Below are 18982 nucleotides of genomic sequence, written 5' to 3'. Positions count from 1 at the left end.
AATTACAACCTTGGGCAGATTTTCTATGAAGGAAAATGTTGGCTGCTGATAGTGCAAATGACCCCATGGCCAGGTCTGGGCAGAACAGAGAAATTGTTAAGCTCAAACCCAGACAGTAAGACACCTGGTATTGGGAGAATAAGGAGAAGAGAAAATTTCTGCACAGAGAGAGTAGCAAACACAGAGACCTGAGACAGGGAAATGAATTTAGGAATTGAGTACAATATGTGTGTATGTGTGTGTGTGCACGTGTGCGCGTGTGCATGCGCGTGTGCATGTGTAAGCACACATGTGTAAGCACACATGCACACATGTAGGGGGGCATAGGGAGGCTTTAGAAAGGGGTCTGCCCTTGTAGATGAAGCCCAAGACTTGGTTCCCTGGCCTGGGGCTTCAATAAAGAATTTCTGCCAGGGAATGGCAGGATCTGATTTGCATTTTGAATCATTCAGGGCTCTAACATGGAGAACAATTTATGGGGACACAACATTTTCCGGCGGTCATTCTTGATAAGCGAAATCTTTAGGATGGTACCTATTGTACCTATTGTACCTATTGTCCATGAGGAGTTGCTAACTTGAATTGTGTGTTTGTGCTATAGAAGGAAGGAAGATGACAGATGTAGTAAGGTCAGTGTAATTTGGTGAAGAATCAGGCAAAATAACAAAGAGAATCATGAATTATTGACTTTATTTCTGCTCCGTAAAGCTGAACTGCTCTATCACACACTAATGTGCTGGGCTTCCATATTCATCACAGAAAGATCTGGTGTGACCAAGCCATGAAAATATAACACATACTCATTTGGCAGAGAAACCTGGACTGAACTGACTTTAGGCTACTTATAGTCTTTGTTTATTTCACTTGCTTTGAATATTTTTTGCCATAAAATTATGTCTGTGTTTTATTACCTCAGTTCTTGCCAAGATGGTATGTAAAATGCAGCATACATATCATATTACCAGAGTAAATTCTGAATTATTATGAATTCCAAAATACATCTGGCTCCAAGGGCTTATGGACCTGTAATAATCAAAAAGTTCCAGCAAACTGAAATTTGTGAAGTTCCTTGCTCAAGGAAAACCAGCTGCCAAAATTTGACCCCAGGTCTGTCTAATCCCAGTCTTCAGACTATTCACCCCTGGACTCTGTCTCCTCTATCCCTGGCCAATATTTTTTCCCTTTCTCTTTTATTTAGAAGAAATATATCTGCTGGGCAGGTGTCCTCTCTCTCCTTATGAAATATGGATAACAGGGAAGCAAAGGAGACTCAACAGACTCTGGGGTGGGAGGGATAATATCCTCCCAGTTCCCACATTTTTCTCCTTTCCTCAGAATCCCACAGAAGCCTCTTATTACTATGAACCACCACCCCCATCTTCGTTTATCACAAAATTCCTTAAAAACCATCTGTTCTGCAAAGCATTTCACTTACAATAACCATGCACTTCCCGACATTGCTTTTGTTGCATCATGTTTTATCAACTTTCGTTGTCTTCTGTATCCTGGGCATTTACATTATAATCCCCCCAAGGGAAAATGCTTGCTTTTTTCCATCTGCTGTCTGGGCACACCCACTATTGCTGCACCTATACCTGCACCCTGTATAAATAATGGAAAAGAGTGGAAACACCACCACAGCTGTGTTTTATCTTAGAGGACGAGGGAGTGGCGTTTGCCTTATCAAGAAGACATCATATAATTTGTTAAAACTTCACAAAACATGATTATTTAGGGGATTTTCCATTAGTTTTAAAGTAGTTGAAATTATTTAGAAAGTCATTTGGTTGAGGTACATAAAGAAGTATCAGTGACTACCCATCACAGATGACAGCACCACCCAGTAGACATTGTGTCCCTCCAAATTCTTATGTTGAGATTCTAACACACAATGTGATGGTATTAGCAGATGGGACCTCTGAGAAGTGATCAGGTAGAAAGGGCAAAGACTTCAGGAATAGGTTAGTGCCCTTATAAAAGAGACCCCCCCCCCAGAGAAATCCCTATGTGCTTCCACCACGTGAGGACATAGTGAGAAGGTATCTATCCATAAATCAGCAGGCAAGTTTTCATCAGACACTGAATTTATTGGTACTTGATCCTATTGGTTACAAGTCACCCAGCCTATGGGATTTTGTTGTAGCAGGTCAAATAGACTAATATACAAATGATGTCACTAGTTAATTGCCATGTGGAATGGCTCTTCTCCTTAGAAGGTGGAGAATTGAGGGTCAACTGAGGAAGTACCTACCCAAAGTGAGCTTATGTTCCCTCTTTCATACATTAATACTTTCCCCTTATAACTAGGAAGGCAGATTGTACACATATAGGCACATTCAATATTGTACCTGCATCTGGAATTGACTCTCAAGAATTGCATCCAGCTCGAAATATATTTCCTCTTATCTAGTTTACAAGGTAGAGGCACTCCAAAGTATGAGTAGTACCCAATGAGAAAATGCCTAGATCCAGGAGAAAAAAGTTAATTTTATATTTCAAAAATTACCAAGCTTTTGGCTAATGGAGAAGCCAGTGTCCAAAATCTGGCAGTCAGTACCAAAAATATGCACTTGTGCAGTGTGCTTTACTTTCATTATTTTAATTGGATTCCATTATTTTTTTTAGTACATATTTATACATATTTTGCCCTCCCTTCACTTTTCTATTAGGGACACAATAGTCAGGGATACAGTTATAAAGGTTCACACTTGGAAACACAGAACTACTAACTCTGGGTAGTAGACGGGCTTGCCAGAGGCTGTATCAGAGTTAAATCTCAGGTCTCATGTATATATGCCAGAAAGATCCTTCTTAGTCTCTGCTGAATGTTACATAAATGGGTTTCCTTATAGGATAGTGTTTACCTCCTTAATTTAAGCCATCTACATGAATAAATACAGCTCTTTGTAGTTAAATAATGCACCAGAGTATAGTGAAAAGAATTGTTAGGCCTAATGTGGGAGGGGTAGAACTTCTCCCTCTGCCACCATATCTACAGATAGATGGAGTACTTATGGGAGCAGGAGGATAAATATAGCCTAGGACATGTCACCTACAAGATGGGGTGCACATCACAGTTGGTTGCGGGCATGGGGCATCCAGCATGACCAGTGAGGCCCTGTCTATGTTAATATTCCAGCTGTGCTGTAATATTACTGAGGATTTTAAGACTTCCCCTTTCTTCTCTATTCTAATTAAGGTGACATTTTTCAAAGAAAACTTTTCTTGTTTCCCTCAGCTTACATGGCCTCTTTAGACATCCTTAGGTAAAAACTGATTTATTCTTTTTTGCCACATTGTCTTGCTTTTATTTAAAAAAAAATTATCTTCCTTACTGGGTCATGAGCTTCTTAAACACTAATAAATGAATATGTAATATATCACCACTTAATATAAGTGATTTGAAGAAAACTAACCTGGAATCAAAGTATTATGAGAGTGCTGACAGCTGGGAGAGAGGATTCTGAGGAAAGGTTGTTGTAGTTTCTCTGAGAAGGTGACATTTGAGTGGATACCTGAAAGAAGAGAGAGTGCTGGGCCTCCCTGGTGGCACAAGGGATTAAGAGGCAGCCTATGAAGCTGTCCACAGCCTCGCAGCAGGCCTCACCTGCTACTCCCCTCAGCAGTACATTTCATCAGTCTGCCTGTTCTGTTCCCTGCTCTGATTTTGGTGAATCCTCTCACCGCTCCGCCCCCCACACCTCTGCCTGTACACCAGTTCTTGTATGCATAAATAAAAAAAATTTTAAAAAATTTAAAAAAAGAAAAGAGAGTATTGGCTAAGCAAATTATCTGAGTGGGAGCAGGTCATGGAGCAAGAACTGCAAATTCAAATCTCCCCTGGTGGGATGTTCTCCACATAATCAAAGAATGGGGGTGGCTACTGAATAATTGTCCAGAAATATATCCATGTTCTAATCTCTGTAACCTACGACCATGTTAGGTCACATAGTTAAAGGGATCCAATATCATCTCAAGGGTCCTTAAAAGAGGGAGAATGGGGTGTCGGAATTAATATTAGGGTATGTGAGGACAGAAGCAAAAGGTTGGAATGATGTGTGGCAGGAACCACGAGCCAAGTGAAAAAGACAGGAATGGATTCTTCCTCTGAGCCTCCACATAGAAGAAGTCCTGTGGTAGGAGATATCAGCCTCCTGAGGCTGATTTTAGACTTCTAACCTCCATAACTGTAAGAGAATAAATTTGAGTGAGGGTGGGCGAGCATGATGTTCCAGAAGGAACAGAGGTCCGAGCAGGGACAAAGGCCATGCTGGTTAAGACAAGATTTGGATAAGTAGGTAACATTATAAGCCGTTCAAATTCTTCGGGAAACAATCAATCACTCAAACAAACAAGAAATAAGAACTGGCTAATATTCCTTCATGTCAAATGATCTTTAATATTTTGAAATTTGAATATGCCAAAAGAATGGAAAGAGTTATTCAAATGAATGACAGTAGAATTTGTCCTTTGACCCATCTAAAGTACTAAATTTAATTTAGTTTAGTCATAACCTCCTTTTGAATATCTGCCATTGCAGATTCTATATAGAAAAATGCACATGCATGTAACCTAACTTAACATTTGCATAAATTTCAGTTGCTTTATGGAACTATCTAAAGCCCATGCATACATCTCAGCTTATGTATTCTTGTTCCATATCCAAAAGTATTGAGCAAACTTAAAAAAAAAATCATTGACATCACTATTCCTTTTAGTTGAAGTTGGTTGTCTTAGCCTAGGCTCCCAAACAGAGTTTTGGAAGCAAGCGGCTGATTTTGAGGAGCAGGCAGGAAGGAAGTGTGGGGATTACAGCAGAGAAGGAAGGAATTCCTCTGAAGAATGTCTTATTGATTTGATGCCTCATCTTTCCAAGGGTCTTTTGAAATGCCTCTCATGATTGCCCATCTGGCAGATGGAAGGTGGACCAACCGAGTTAACACTACTCAGTATCTCCTGTCCAGTTTACAGTGGCTGAATGGTTGTTAATTCTCCTGTACTTCCACTGCACAGCAGTGAGTGCTGAGCAGTGCCTCCTCCCTGCTCCTCTCCCATCTCCTCTGAGAAGTCCTGGAGCAGAAAGGGCAGGTGCTCACCACTGCATCCTACAAAGGTGGCAGACATCTGCTCAGGATTGTTCTCTGCAAGAGAATGAAAAGGGGGCTCCAGGGTTGTATAGTGATGCCCATGAGTTGCCCATCATATTGGCCACTTCCTGAAAATACGTTTTGATAGGAGAGCAGACATTGATTTTCACATACACCTATCTTGATGATCCAGTTTAATCAAAGTTACTTGAACATTTGTGAATGTTTAAAAAAACATGAAAATGTTATTTTTCCTTTTCCTTCATGTTTTGCAGTGTATCTATAGCTAGATTATGTAATAAAATTATATTCATTTAGTTCCAATAATAATGATAGATAATGTATATCATATGTATCTGTTTTGTGCCAGGCATTGCTATAAACAACATTTGATATATTTTTTCAATGAATCTTTGCAGCAACCCCATGAGATAGATAACATGAACCCCTTTTCATTGATGGATACAAGGCACGAAGAGGTTAAGTCGTGTACCTGGGGAACACAGGTGGAATTGGAGGCGTAATTCAAGCTTATATTTTTATAATACAAGGTCATAAATAGTATGCTTATTAAGATCATAGTTTGCAGCATAATCACCTGGAGGACTCGGTACACAGAGTACGCCACCTCTCTTCCAAACTCGCACTCAATTTCCTGACTCGGCAGATCTATGGTGAAGTGTGAGAATGTGCATTTCTAACAAGCTCCCAGGAGATGTTGATGCACTGGCCTGAGGACCACACTTTGAGAACCAGTCACCGCACTGTGCTAACGGACCTCTCCAAGTTCTGCACTGCCTCAGAATAGCAGCTTGAGAGTCTCCAAAGCATATTCCCCAACATTTGTTGCTATGTTTTCATCTTCCACTTAAGTGGAAAGAGAAAGATATTGAAGAAGTTCTTCTCAGATGATCTTCTGGATCACCTAGTGATTTTGTTTTCTGCCCCCTCCCCCTACTCCACTCCTAGTATATGACCGAAGTCTTCACTTTGTGCCAGTTAGCAGTAGAAATGGGTTCAGCTCGCGAGGCATTTTCTTGTTGGGAATCCAAAGAAGCACATCTATCTTACAAATGATGTTTCAACTCTGCCTAAAATATAAATATTTATGGGTATGAGGTTGCTATTTGGCATGCGATGCATATTTTTTGTTCAAGTGTTCCCCTTAGAAGACAGTTGCTTGGGAAAGCCTTAGAAACTATTATTACATTTCACTTCATAAAGATCGTGGAAAACTAAATAGCAAGCAAATCCACATTGTGATTGCTGATGAGAGGTGAGGACTATTCCCACAACCTCCCAGTGCTAATGAATCACAGTTGCAACATGAACCATCACTCAGTGTTATGTTTCCAAGCCACAATTAAGGAAGGAGAGAGTTATAGTCATAGGATTGCAGAAATACCCATGAAAGGTGATTCCTGGAAGAATGGATTGATGGTGGGAGTTGGTTGAACTGAGAGAAAAAGATGTTCAAGGAAATCACACTGAGAAGCAGTCATGTAAGTAGATGAAGTCCCAATATTTTGTGTGGGCAACACAGATGTCATGTAGATATGAGTCCACTATAGTTAAGGACAATTTGCAGTCATCCATGTTTGGCTTTTCCAGTCAGAGCTTGTCAATATGGGGTTAAAATATTGCTCCATCAAGTAAAATCAAGATGTCATGTTCACACCACATCCCTGGAAAGCTGGCAGATGTAGGGAAAGAAATTTATACTCAGGTGTGGAGAAAATTATGTAGAACATATTTTCCTTGATATGTTAATTTTCTATTCAAAAGACATATGGGAAAAGTTTGGGTCTAGGAGTCAAACAGGCCTAACTTGACTCTCAGCTCTGTCTTGGGTTGGCTTAGTGCATTTGTATGAGACTTCACCTTGATTCTCAGTGTCCTCACCTTCGGATGGTACTGAACTTGCCAGGTCAATGTGAGGAGTAACTGAGGCCCCATGTGCTCTCATGATTTGGTCATTTATGCTGAAATGATCTTGAGTATAGAATAGTGGCCTAGAGCCCTGTCGATAAATGCATGCAATTTTAGTATTGGTAAAAACATTTGCTGCTTTCTACCTAGAGACCTTAAAACAGCTCTCTCAGCAACTGTAGTAAGTGTTGTTCCTCCAAGTCTGCTCATATTTAGGGATTTAGACAGAGAAGCTATTAGGGGTAGATTTAAGTCACTGCCCAAACATGACCATGCTTCTTTTTAATTGCAAACATACAGTGCTTTTTAATTGAAAATATATATTACATTTACTTATAACCCTTAAAAAACTGAGGCAGAAGTTGAGACAGAGGATGGAATCAACAAAGATGTGGAAGAAATAAGAAGAGGAAAGAGAGGTAGGAAGGGCAGGGAAGGAGAAGAGATGGTTGGAAAGAGAGGCGGACAGAATGAGACGGGGAAGGAATTCTAATAATGTCTAACAACTGAGGAGTCTTAAGTCATCCATACTCAGAGTACTGATGTCCTCTTGGCTACTATTGCCAGTCAGAGTCTAACTAGGTGTTCCACATGCATCATTTCATTATATCTTGGCAACAGTTGAGTTGCAAATGCAATTTTCATTTTATTTCCCACTTTAAAGACAAGGAATGTAGGAGCAGAAACTGATAAGCTGCAAACGACACTGGGAGTGCTCCTATCCCCTGCATCTCTGCCTCGCATCTTAACCTAACTTTTTTATTATTCTGAATCATGGATACCCATTTTCCTACATTCCCTTCCCACACTTTGCAATATTTATCATAACTATATAGTGAAAAAATAAAAGGGTTCATGCACAATATGGCAGCATACTTTTCATTTGGTTTGAAAAAATTGGGAGAAAAAAACATCTACAAAGTAGGTGGTTGGAAGGGAAGGCATATTATGGCCCCTGCACTGCTCTCTTTAACTTTGTCTTTGTGAGTGTGCTGGGGAAGAATGCTTGAGATGGGAGAAATTTATGGCCCTAGACGCTGAAGAAGGCTATCTAGAAATAACTTGAAACAAGAAAACATAAAAAAAAAAAATGAAAGGCAGCTTCAAAGCCATTAACATTTCATTATTGTTTTCATCTTGGATGAGGGCAGGGATAAGGGCCTATGTAAACTTGGATGGTTCATAGGTGAGTTAGCATGTTCTGAGATATTGGGTTCCCAGGATGACCGATGGTTGTGTTGAAATTCAGTTTGCTTCTAATTATTCCTTAACTTGATACTTTCTTGGAGCTTTCCATGAATTTTTATTATGAGTGAACATTGTGTCAAGCAATCAGATTTTAGTAATTCTACTTCTATTGATTCAGATAATTTTAGACTTTGAAATAATTATATGTGGATAGTGATGGATAAATTCTTGGATTTTGAGAATATATTCATACTTTCCTCTCTTCTACTAATGCTACATTTAAATCACCCTATTCAATTCTAAGAAGACCAACAAAGAAAGAATTCTTAAAATACTCAACACATACATTTGCATACATTCACACAGATATACACATAAAAATAATGCAATAAAGTAGCACATTTCAAGAGTTAAGAGGAGCCACTACTGTTGAGATCTGATTTTCATTAAGGACAATTAATTCAACATATACTTACTGAATAGCTATCCCAAGTCACATATTGTAGTGAATGCAGGAGGTACCAGAGTAGTGACTGTTGCTTTTAACTAAACCAAAATGTAGAGTAGGAGGTAAATGAATAGAGGGTGCATTGATATTTGCCATGAGCAACTACAAGGCATTAACAAGGATGGATGAGAGGGCCGCTGCTCAAATACTCACTCTACTGAATTCAGCCAAAAGTACAGGTGTATGTTGTATTTCTTTCCATCTCCCACTTCTATGCTCTGTGATTTAATTTGGGACTAGTGACAGTGTTTCCCAGGGCCTAATAACATCTATCATTTCAGCACTGGGATTTGAAAGTGATCACTAGAGAACTACTTATGAAGTACTCTTGGCACCTCTGAGGAAGGCGCAGTAGCATTTCTGTGAGGGAGCTGAGAAAGTGGCCAGAAATGGAAGCCAAGTGTTTGCTTATACAGTTTGCTTTAGATAGGGATTACAAAATTTGGACTTCTCTCTCATGCTCTTCATCCAGTCATTCCAAACATATTACAGTTTTAAATTCTGTAGGCAGCTGAAGGACTACTTTGGGAATGAAGAGAAGGAGGTGACTATCTTATTTAATTTTTCTAAACCACTCCACTCAGCAACCCTAGAGCTGCATGTGTAGTGGATGGAAAATTCACTGTGTTTAGGGTCCATCTTTACAGACAGATACTTGACTTTCGAAAAGAACATTTTCCCCCTACCATTGACATACTCAAATCAATGTGGGATTTTAGGAACAAATCCCCGATTTTGTGAAGTGGGAAGCTTTTATACACTTTTGACAATAAGGATTTTTTGGTGCAGTAACCCTTTGCTTCTTAGAATGCCTCAGTGCTAAAAGAAAATCAGCTTCTTCCCTTTTATTTCCACTAAATATCTCATTCATTCTTCTGGTACTTTCTGTGGAACTTACAGTTTGGATTTCACACCGTCTTGTGGGAACTCTGCAGCATGCCCTGGAATAGTTTTTCTTTACAAAGATGTGAGTTCCTTGTTCAGCTGATCCTTTTGTTTTACCTTTGAAATTCCTTTATAGATGTTATACATTTCTGCATAACAAAAAGGAATAAAATTAAAAATCAACAAAATGGGAACAACTGATAAGAAGGCTACCTCGTGTGTGCAGGGTTTTCCTGTGTGTCCCTGTGTTGATAACAGAGAATTTACTCATTGGTGTGGAATTGTGACAGGATCTTGCTCGCCCTATTCTGGAACTGGCCCGCAGTCCTTTTGGACAGAGTTCTCCAGTCTTGGAAGTGGAAATGCATTCATTTTGGGCTGTAGGCCACTTCTAGAAATGTGACAGGTAGAAACTCACTTTTGGTATCTTATTTTCATCACAGAAAATGAAAGCACCAAGCTACTGCTTAAGAGTCTGAGTGTGGAGGCTCTCTGAACAAGAACAGAGAATAATATGGGTTTTTACAAACTGGTGCTTTTCCAGTTAGTTTCCAATGGTTGGCAGAGAGGCTTCAAGATATGGAATTAAAAAAAAAAATCTGTCACTCATCTTGGAGGGGATTTCCTTCTTGGAATAGGGTAAAAGTTTCTTCTTTGTTGTATATATAAGGAGGATATACTTCTTGCACCTAGAGAAGGGTAGTAGTTTAGGCTGTTGAAGACTTAGCCTTCCTAAGAGCCCTTAATATGTGGGGATTCTGGGAAAAGGGGGTACTCCTGAGTTAGGCAGCCCTGAGTGGGGAATATGTGCATCCTGAAATGTGAAGGGAAAGCTTTGTGCTGGTGAAAGTATCCCCAGATCTCATAAGGGTGGAGCTGGGTCTCAGGGCTATGGTTGTAAACTCCTTTGCTCATTGTTTATTGCTGCTTTGTGTTTGGAGCATGTCCTGGGCCCTCAGAGTGCAATGTTGGGCATAGGCACTGGCAGCACAGGTAGGGGTGTGAGCAGGGAAGACATCCACACAATAAAGAACAAGTGTCCACTAGCCTCTTTGGGGTCTGTGAGTAACATTGACAAGTCGATAAGTTGTGGGAAGAGAATGGAGTGTGATTATTGTCACAGAAACAAATTAGCTGTGAAACCAGAAAGATTTTACCATGGAAATAATGTTGGAGTCTAAAGTATTATTAGCCAACTTCCTGCCACATCTTTTCCCTACTGATGGCACTGATGGTAATGGGTTAGTTTGATTACAGAACTTTACTTTTAACCCCTCCTTACCTACCCCACTTAGATCACTAGGTGTTGGGCAGAGGAGGGGGTTGGAAAGATTCCAGAAGCAACCTCATGGGTCCAGGTTTACAAATTACTACTGGGTAACATTTACAACATTTACAACAATTACTTAAATATGTAGCAACTTTGAAATTCAGGGTTCACATTAATTTAGGGAAAAAGCATTGTTCAAAGCATTGAACATTAGGCTGATGGACTAAAGGAGGTAGCTTGTACTGTGTGTGTGAGCATGTGTGTGTCTGTGTGTGTGTGCGCATGTGTGTGTGTCCGTGGGCTGAGTTTATTTCATTGCAGGCACTACTGAAAACTGGCTTATGTCCCATCATCAGATTGTCCTGGCTCATCCTGTGGACACTTTCTCCGTGAGAGGCTAGCTTAGGAAAGACTGACTTTTGCACAAAGTCTGTGCTGCAGGGCCTCCCTGCCTGACTCCAAGAAGCCCACAGTGGCATGTAGCTACCTCCAAACAAGAAACTTACTTATCACTATCCCTAAAACCTGCCTTCGAGAGCCTATCTGGTTCTTTGTTCCTTCATTCTGGAATGGTACTATTTGGAAGTTAAAGTGTGCTTAGTTTGAATGCTTCACATTCTGCTCCCTTTTCACTTATGTCAAACTGCTGGAACATCCAAAGAACATTCAAACCTGTGCTGCCAGTGACATTGTGTTGATTATCTCCATGTAATGAGACAAGTCTGGCAAAATGATAGTAAACTACAGTTCTTAAGGAGCATAATATTGAAGATGCATTAAACCAAACCAAGTGAAATTTCCCCTATATGTCAATACATTTAAGACACAAGTGAAGGGTTATGAAGAAAAAGACCCTCGGTGATTGGTCTGTGATGACGGCCATAGAGATATTATACTGATGAATTCAATGCTCTGAGCAAAGTATCTTATACATTTTGCTCTAGATGTGGAGAAAGTTAAAAAATGCTCTAAGAATTCAACTGTTTAAACTTATTTCCATATATTCTCCTACATATGGAACTTTTATGATTTAAGAAATCACATACCAGAATGCCAGAATTAAGGAAAAGAACAGAAGCAAACTGACAATTAATACATTTATTTCTTTTTTCCTTCTATATATGTTAATGGTTGTTAATTAATAGGTAGTAAAATATTCGACATTGCAGGGTAGGATTATTAAACATTTTGGGGTCCAATACAGTGACAACAGCTTCAGTCAATATAACATATCCTCCTACAAGTAGTGTTTAATTACAGGGATTAACAAACAGTGACTCTCTTAGTTAGCTTTAATTTTTCTAGACATTAAAAGCCAAAAAGCCCTGGTTCTTATATTTCACTACAGTGCAGATGATATCAAAGATGAATCCAGTAGCAAGAAGAAACAACCATAGAGGAATCTATATACTTTGCTTAAATCACATCACTGAGGAGCAGGCGCTCTGTAATCTTGCAAATCAAATTAAAAGCAAAACAAACTCTTTCCTTTTAACTGTGACCAGATTCAAATGTTCTTTTGGTATTAAAGAAGCAAAACATTCTTAATTGTTTATTGATTATTCAAATCATATATAAACCTGAGATATATTAGTGTGGTTAAACTGTTTCTTTCAAAGCATGAGCATCAGGACTTAATGGGAAAGCAATGAGCTGATCCTCTTCGGGAAAATGAGTTTTGCGATCACTTCTATGTTTGGGATGATCTGAGGTGGGGAGTGCAGAGGTGGCACCTTCATTAATCTGAAGGGTGAGAGCATCATAAGTAATTTTTCTAGAATGAAGAGAAGCTTTGAGACATCTATATAAAAACCTCTGTTTGGCCGACCTGCTGATGGATCCGGCTGCCAAAGAGAAAGCTAGCAAAGAATAAGAAAGCAGAGAAGGGCGGGGAAACCTTGAAAGATGATCCTTTTTTACCCAAATGAGTTTTTGGTCAAAGTCTTTGAGCACAGTATAAGAATAAAAAATAGAATGGGAGGAATATTTTTCAGCTATTTGCAATCTAATAATGTCTGCTTTTAAGGTTGAGGAGAAGGAAAATATGGGGGAGAATGAGAGGAAGTAAAATATCCTGAGATTAAAGTGCTATGTTTAAATATTAGGCTTCAACAACAGGACACAGAGACCAAGGGCTTTCATGCTGGGTGCAAAGTATGAATCTTGCTTTCCTTGTGGTAGAAAGTGATTAACTGTTCCCCGGCACCACTAGGTGGAGATGTAGGTTTACCAAGCACCCAGTCTCTGGCTAAAAAATGGCCTGTGATGACTGTGAAATCCCTAACAAAAATTTAAAATGCTCAAAATTGATCAATTATGAATCACATTGGTCACAAATTCACACTAATCTCTTTTTTTGGCGGGGGTGGGGGGAGAGAAGATTTTTTAAAATCCCACATCAAACCATAACAAGTAAGCTTCCATGCACAGTTGTAAAGTTGTCCATGAGAATTATTATTTTTTAAGCCATAAATTCTGATGTTTAAGACTCTGAGAGAATAATCACACCATGTTATAAATTGTCTGCTGCCAATACACACATATTTTCCTTTATTCTCACACCAGCTGCTAGCTCATGCTATCAGTGGTCAGGAACAAACAAACAAAAACTACCCCGAAAGAAAACGATGAGTTTCCTTTCCAATTTCACCAGTGGAAATGTGCCAGCAACTGGCAGGAGTTGGGAATTGTGTGTTCGAGTTTAAGGGGTTGTTTCTAAATGTAGTACTTATTGAGAATCTCATTACCTCACATCTTGATGTGTGAAGTGTGATTCACAGCACAGTTTGCTAAAGGCTAGTTAGCTCTTGTCTTAACGGTCTTAGGTGTCTAATATCCCATTAATCAAATGTTAGTGAAATGAAGCATTTCAGTTTGTTTTGGCTAAGTCTCTTCTCTCTACTTAGCTGACCCCTTTTCTTTTATGTAAACTTTTCTATGCCCATTGGTAGATGGCATGGACTATCAGATAGTTTCCAGAATAGACAATGGATACCAATCGTTTTTCTAGAAAGGCAGGGAGTCATTTGTTATTCCTCCTTTCACACTTGTCTCCCCGATGAAAATGTTCCTGAAGTTCATTTAATCATTCATTCACAATTTGCCTCTCTCCCATTCTCTTGGTCTCTTTCACAGAAAGAATACCTCATAGATCTCATCTAAGTTGTCCATGTAACCTTACTCCTAAGAGAATGTGGCTATTCCACCTGCCAAGATTCCATTTAAAGACTCCATTTTCTCATGAAAATAAAGGAACTCTCCACTTTATGGCTGGGGACATTCAATCAACAACAAAATCATCTGTATATTATAATCATGCAACTGGAAACTCTTCCATAATGCATATCAAAATGGAAAAATAATGACTTGTGGTAGTAAAGCAGTCATCACACCCAGACATATTAAAATTAATATTTTAATTGAAATAACTAAACATCTAACAATTTTTCTTAAAATTTCAAAATAGTCAAAATTTTATTGTTATGCAGTTTAATCCTTGAAAAATAGTAAGGGGCATTTTTGATGGCCATTATTTAGAGACTGAAGGGAAAAGGAAATACAAATAATTTGAAATACAAAAACTGGAATTAGACATGAAACAATGCCTTCCATTTCACCATTAATTTGCAATGCTCTAATGTAATATTAATATAACCCTAACTTTATCTCTTAAATAAAATCCCACAATTAGGACCATATGAAATCAAATAATTCATTCAAAATGAGTGCTATGTAAAGGGGAGGTCCCGTTTTTTGATTCAGTCCTCTATGTGTGTGTGTGTGTATGTGTGTATTTGTGTATGTGTGTATTTCATGGTCTATACAAGTTCGTTATTGTTTTATTAGTTATTGCTTTACTCAATGGAGGAGACATTTTGGCCTATAATAGAACCCTCCACTGAATAGACCTTAAATGAACATTATAAGCAAAGTGTACCAGGGAGATAAAGGATGTAGGGCTGACCACCACCTGGCCTGAACTTTCAGGATTCTCATTTTCCTTACAGGGATCATGCTTTGAAAAATGCCAATAGCAGTCTAGTTGCATAAATTCCTGTTAGATGGTTTTTCTCTCCTAAGCAAGTAGAAAACCTCAGAAGTCACCAGAGTGTTTAGTGGAAGCATAAAATCATTTATGCATAGGAAAAAGGAACTTACATTTATTAATAAGTTACAGCTTTCTTAAAAACAGCAGACTGGTTTTTCCTGCTTTTAGTGTGCTGAGTGACATTTAAGCACTTTACCTGGATAAACGGATTTAATCCTACAAGAACCCAAGGAGGTTGGTTTATTATTATTCCTATAATAGAAAAAAAAGTTGAATTACATATAAGAGATGGAACTTGTCCAAGAAGCTACCACTAGTGAGTGATTCACAGCCAGGCGATTGATGATGTGGGGATGATGGCAACAACCACTGTCAGGAACCCCCACCCCTGTTTGCTATAATATGTACCTATGCATTTACTTTGGATATCTTGGAATGTTTTTGAGAGTTTTCTTAGCTAACTTGACATATGTTATCCTAAAAAATACCCTGTAGAAATACTACTTTTCCCAGAAAACACAAATGTACTTTCCTCAATTTAAGTACACTTGATAAATAGCACAGTTTTAAATTTTAAAATGGCATTTTTAATGTGTCACTATTTTCCCCAAAGTTGTTGTAAGATATATAGTTAACTTTTGTTATAGTAGTACAATGACTGTTAAAAGTGTTTGTTAATATGAGGGATGATATTGAGAAAATGAGCAGATTTTAAAAAGAAATCTAAATTATTAGGTAGAAAAGAATTAAAAGATTTTTCAGAAAAAAAAAGGGTAATTAGTGAAAAGACCGTTGTTAGCAATGCTCGCAAATACCTCACAGTCACACACATGACATTGTTTCTGAACAAATCAAACAATCAACATGAACTTCCGTTTCTTGTGGCAGAAACAAGTTATTTGAACCTCAATACTGATGCACACTAGGCCAGTTAGAACAAAAGAGTCAAAATTTGTTTCAATGAAACTCACAAAAATCCATTTCTAGAAAAACATTTCAAATCAGACTGGGTGCCAGGGAGAAACCAAATTTCTCCATCTACTCTCTTTGAAATGAGACCTGCTCCCTTCCTTCTGCCATTATTTTAAATACCTCCTAATCAATGACAGATTGTGAGTGACATGGTGTGCTCACCTAATCAGCTCTCTCCTCCAACTTTAAACAGTAAGAAAGGTTTCAGGGAAATCAGTCATTGACATGATGTGTATGTTCCTTGCACGTACACAAACATGTCTTCGCAAAAGCCAGTCACTGTGAAACTAAGAAGCATGTTAAAACAAAAAAGGATTGGGTTGGTGGATTGGGTGGAGAGAAAATGAGTTGCAAGCAAGCTTCTCACTAACCAATTATTCTGGTTTATTTGGCTATCTGTTCTAACTACGGTCAGCCCCCAAGTGAAAGGTTTGCAGAAGGGCAATCACCACTGAAGAGATGAACTAAAATTGGCCAAAGAGGCACAGTTTGTTGTTGGCTTCAAGGCCCCTTTGCCATGTCAGAGCTGAAGTAAGGAGGCTCACAATATGTCACATTTAGTTCTGATCAATCCACATAAAAATTGTCAGGCTGACACCTTTGGTTGCTGCTAAACTTTGAGTTGAGATGCATTTTCTTCACATTTTCACTTTGAATTCTTAAAAGTCCCTGGTCATCTCCACAAAAGTGTATTTCCACAAGTGTGTATTTCATGGACATTTTAGCTGTTGGAGCATTGACCAAATCAGATGGAAAACAAAAGGAAAGGAAGACACCCACCTTGAAGTCTTCTCCACTGACAGAACATATATTTGATCAAAATGCAATGTCGTTCATCTTTTGTGGCTCTTTGTCGATCATGTTAGCTGGAAAGATAAGTGAACTCCAGGAAAAGACATTTATCTAAATTATCCTCACAAAGTGCCATCTCTCTGTGTAAAAAGAAAAATGACAGATAAGGCCAGTCTGTACACAAATGCCTTACACTTAGATTAACTGAGAAAAAATATAATCATATAACCAGTTTTTGTTTGTGAATATGTATGTAAACTATATGTGTAAATGTATATGTCCATATGTAAACATATAAAATTATGTGTTTGTACGTCAACTACAATCTGTGAGGCCTAAAGTTATCCCTGTGGTTACTCAACTCTTACACTTTCGAAATCCTTCTAAGGCACCAATCTCAATATAAAGGAAGAATCCTCACTAGCTCGTTGATAGAAAGCCAGTAGCCAAAATGTAAATAAATATGGGTAATGTCTGAGAGTCTCTGCCGACAAGTAGATAAGAAGATAGATGTAGAGTTTCTCTTAATTAGCCTTTCTTAATTAAAAACAGCAGCAGTACTGTGATCAAAATGAACTCTGGTGGGAGCGTGGTCACTTGGTCTTCTGGGTATCACTTGAGGAAAATTAGATTTTTTTTTCCCCTTCCAGGATAAATTGTGCACCAAAGAAGGAATAAATGGTGTCTGTGAGCAGTGTCCCTTTGGTTTTTATCTGTGTGAGATGGATGTGCCTCTTGCCGTTTTCAGAATGGCGCGGGGGCAAACTTAGCCATCATTAGCTCCCCAGGATGGATCCAATTCACTAATTACTTATGCTGTCCTGGTTCACTGAGATTTAAGTACCAAGTCAATCCCATTATCTGCAGTCTCCCAAGCTTGCCAGAGCCATCCGTCTTTCATGGAAAAGAAGCACAAGGGTTATCAATCGGGCCCTGCAAGACTTGGGATTTTCCGACTTTGGGAGAAGGCAAGATTAGTCCTGACTCAAGTCCAGGCCCCCCTCAGCCACCACTTTGGATGTGATAAAAGTAAATGGTGACAATTATCCATAACTATGTGAAGAAGCAGGAGGGGACAAACAGAGAGCAAAGGGAAGGGAGGGGAGAGAAGGAAAAAGGGAGCAGAGATAAAAATGCAAAGAAAAGAAGGCAGGCCCTGCTGTGACATGCAGCCTGTGGTTTCAGGCAGCTTTTCACATCACCTCCCAGCTACAAATGACAATTCATCTGTTACAAACACATGATAATATAGTCAGAAATCAGGAATTAAAATATTCCGAAGGCCTGAGGCCCCCTCTGAGAGGAAGGATGGCAGGGGAGGAGCTGCGGGAGGGAGAAGGGAGTCAAGGCCGCCTCCATCCACGTTGGACGCGTTTGTGTCTGCTGCTCCCAGGCCCTGGCTGTTTGGGATGGGTGATTGGCACCTGCTCTGCTGAGGGGAAGGGCCTGGCAGCTATTGGCAGCACTGTCGCGTTCATTTGCACACTTTAGGAAGCAGCAGTGTGGCTACTAATACAAAAAAGAATCTTCTAAGCAGCATGACATCTCTTGGAATGGAATATTTGTCTTTACAAATGATTGCTCTGCTGCCAGCACTTGACACGGTGCTCGCAAACATGTGTAATTGTTGGAAGTGTAATGATGATTATTTGCATATTTAATGTTCAAACAGTACTGAAGAAGCAACCTAGACTAAACCTTTTAGGGGAAGATTTGAATATGTTCAGCATCAGCCGGAGGAGTCCCAGGAAGGAGGAGGCGTCTGGTGGAGAGCAAATGCAGGGATAATTGGCTTAAAGTTCAACTGTAGCACCGCCCTGGTGCTTTTATTCGCGGACACAATAGCACTCTCAGGACCCATGCGAGGTGGAAGTTCACCAACACCAGAAAGACGCTTTCTCTTGGCTCTAGTTCAAACATAAACTGCAAGAGGCCCTGTATCAGCCTGGTTTTACATTAACCAACTGTGAACCCAAGAACAGTAGCCAGGAAATTGGGAGAAGAGTTTTGATGCCGTGAGGAGGGACAATATGCACTGAATTCATTACAGTTTTTATCCACTGGTAAGGGGAGATTGTCTACCCCTCTCTGTACCCCAGTGAAATCATTCTTGGTGAACCATCAAGCCAAAATCTTATGACAGCATTCCATTCAGTGTGGTAGGGAGAAAATTTTATTCTCTAAAAAGTACTTCTAGTGTTCACTTACTTACATGGGTCCCTATTCTATTAAATGCTCTTTTTCTCTGGATGTAAACTAACTTTGTTGCGGTAGTCCTTTCATAATGTATACATAAATCTAGT

Source organism: Talpa europaea, assembly GCF_964194135.1.
Source record: "Talpa europaea genome assembly, chromosome: 6".
Lineage (NCBI taxonomy): Eukaryota > Metazoa > Chordata > Mammalia > Eulipotyphla > Talpidae > Talpa > Talpa europaea.
This window is presented reverse-complemented; position numbering follows the sequence as displayed.